We start from the raw sequence: 2,820 nt of genomic DNA on the forward strand, positions 1-2,820 counted from the left end.
AACTATCGTTGACGAGGTAAAGACATGACAGATGGAGGATAAATTCTTCAAGAAAATAGCCGAGGAGATTGTCACAAAGCCGAGATCAGGATACACCATCGAAAATCAAGTGCTCAAGTTTGAAGGAAGGTTATGCGTGGCCGACATCCCAGAGTTAAAAAGGAAGATCTTGCAGGAAGCCCGCAACTCCAAATTTGCCGTCCATCTAGGAAGCACTAAGATGTTTCAAGATGTGAAGCGGACCTTCTGGTGGCCAAATATGAAAAGAGAAATAGCTGAGTTCGTATTGCAGTGTCTGTGTTGTCAGCAGGTGAAGGCAGAACACCAGAGACCAGCAGGACTTCTACAACCCTTGCCAATCCCTGAGTGGAAATGGGAACACGTCTCCATGGACTTTGTGGTGGGTTTGCCGAGGACGCAAAGAGGTATGGATTCAATTTGGGTTATCGTTGACAAATTAACTAAGTCAGCACACTTCTTGCCAGTTAAAACTACGTTCAATGCCGACCGACTTGCCGAACTATATATGAATGAGATTATTAGACTTCACGGTGTGCCGGTGTCCATTGTATCAGACCGAGATTCGAAATTCGTTTCTAGATTTTGGCAGAGCCTGCAAGGAGCCTTGGGGACTGAGTTGAGGTTTAGCACCGCTTTTCACCCCCAGACTGATGGGCAAATGGAAAGAACCATTCAGACACTTGAGGACATGCTCAGAATGTGTGTATTAGATTTCAAGGGAAGTTGGGAATCGCATCTACCATTAGTAGAATTCGCATACAACAACAGTCATCAAGCCAGCATTAGAATGGCGCCGTACGAAGCTTTGTATGGAAGGGAGTGCAGGTCGCCGATATGTTGGACCGAGGTGGGAGATACAGCTTTGATTGGCCCCGAGTTAGTTCGAGGAACGACCAAAAAGATTAAGCTCATTCAGTAGAGGATTAGAACCGCGCAGAGTCGACAGAAGAGTTATGCCGACTAGAGGAGAAGGGAGCTAGAATTCGAGGTTGGGGATCACGTATTTTTGAGGATCTCGCCGATGACAGGAGTTTCAAGATTTGGAAAGAAAGGTAAATTAGCACCCCGATATATTGGACCGTTTGAAATTCTTGAGAGAATTAACCCCGTTGCCTACAAACTTGCTCTGCCGCCAGATTTAAGCCAAGTCCACAATGTGTTTCATGTTTCGATGTTGAGGAAGTACATCCGAGATCCACTACACATAATTGATCATTCTGGGATTTCGGTTAATGAGGATTTGGGCTACGAGGAGAAACCAATGAGGATTATTGCCAGGCAAGTGAGGCAATTGAGAAACAAATCGATACCAATGGTAAAGGTCGAATGGAAGGAGCATTATGGCACGGAAGCCACGTGGGAAAAGGAAGAGGATGCGAGAATCCGTTATCCGGAGTTGTTTATAGAGCAAGGTAATTTAAGTTTGGGGACCAAACTTCTTTAAGGGGGGTAGACTGTAGCAACCCTCACCTTACTCTTGTCATACTTGCATACATTCATGCATGATCTTGTCTTGTTATGTTGTTTTGCAAGTTTTGCCTTGCCTTGTTTGTTTAAGTGTTGCTTGCATGATTTTTGTCCCTTGCTTGGTGTGTAGCCGAGGTCATCTTGAGCTTAGTTCACCTCTGAACCTTTGTACTTAGGACCGTTTTGGAATCCACTTGGTCGACCCTCATCTTCACCCGGGCATGTTTGCCGAGATGTTTTGCACTTAGTGATCCTTGTCCTTGGGCAGGTATGGCCTAGGTCGAGGTGTGGCACACCCAGGCCGAGGTGTGGCACAGCTTAGTCAAGCGTCGTCCTCCCTAGCCAATGTCTTTGTTACCCTGTTGCCGAGCTTTACCTTAGCCGATGTCATTACTTGTCGATGTGTCTTGCCTTAGCTTGTTGTGTACGCTTTGTCATAGACTTGTCTTATCAATCAATCACCTTTTGAGTTGAACCAACCCGACAGCGCCACGTGTCCGAGCTGAAGGTTAAGACAGCCGGCAGACCTAGAAACAAATCATTTTGTCTCAAATCTTTGTCTTTAGAGAGAGAGAGAAGCTCTAGAGGAAGGAGGAGAAAGTTCTTGAGTGAGAATAGGTCTTCCAAGCTTGATCTTCGAGGTTTGAACCGTTGGGTTCGAGTTTTGAGGTTAGAATCTTAACCTACTCTTGTTGCTCTCATTGATCATCTAGCTGCATTGCATGATCGGATCTGTTTTGCATGTCATGCATCGATTTGAAGTTGGTTTTGGAAGAGAAAAATAGTATTCATGTGTTCTTGAATAAAAGTCTCGTTTTGATCCGAAAGTTTGGAACCAGAACCATGTTTTTGTGTTTGTTCTTGCATGACCTTCTTGTATGGGTACCCAGGTCCATGTTTTGAACTCATGGCATGAAATCTCTGATTTTTGTAACAAGTTATGATCTTTGCATTCGTCTTCTTCATGATCATGTTCTTCAAAGGGAAACCCAGGTTTTCCCGACCTTGCTTTTGAATGAGGCCATCGGGACCACACCTCGGCAAGGAGGTGTAGGACCTCGGCAAAGGCCTGGTTGGTACCTAGTGTGTTTCCATGAGACGGAAGCAGTGTTTAAACTCCCAGCATGTTTTGCTTTGTTATTGACTTGGATTTGGTGAGAATGCCGAGATCATTTGCATGAATAAAGCTTGTTTTGAGAATGTGATTGCCGTGTGATTGTAGGACCTTGATCTTTGCTTTGAGCCTACACCTGAAGAACTAGGTGAGTGGTATTTTTAATAAAGCTATGTTATACTGTTTTGATAAATCTTGTTTTACTTTGTTTTGACGAA

The sequence above is a fragment of the Camellia sinensis genome, unplaced genomic scaffold (genome assembly GCF_055761805.1).
Source record: "Camellia sinensis isolate YWXY unplaced genomic scaffold, ASM5576180v1 Unanchor2, whole genome shotgun sequence".
NCBI lineage: Eukaryota > Viridiplantae > Streptophyta > Magnoliopsida > Ericales > Theaceae > Camellia > Camellia sinensis.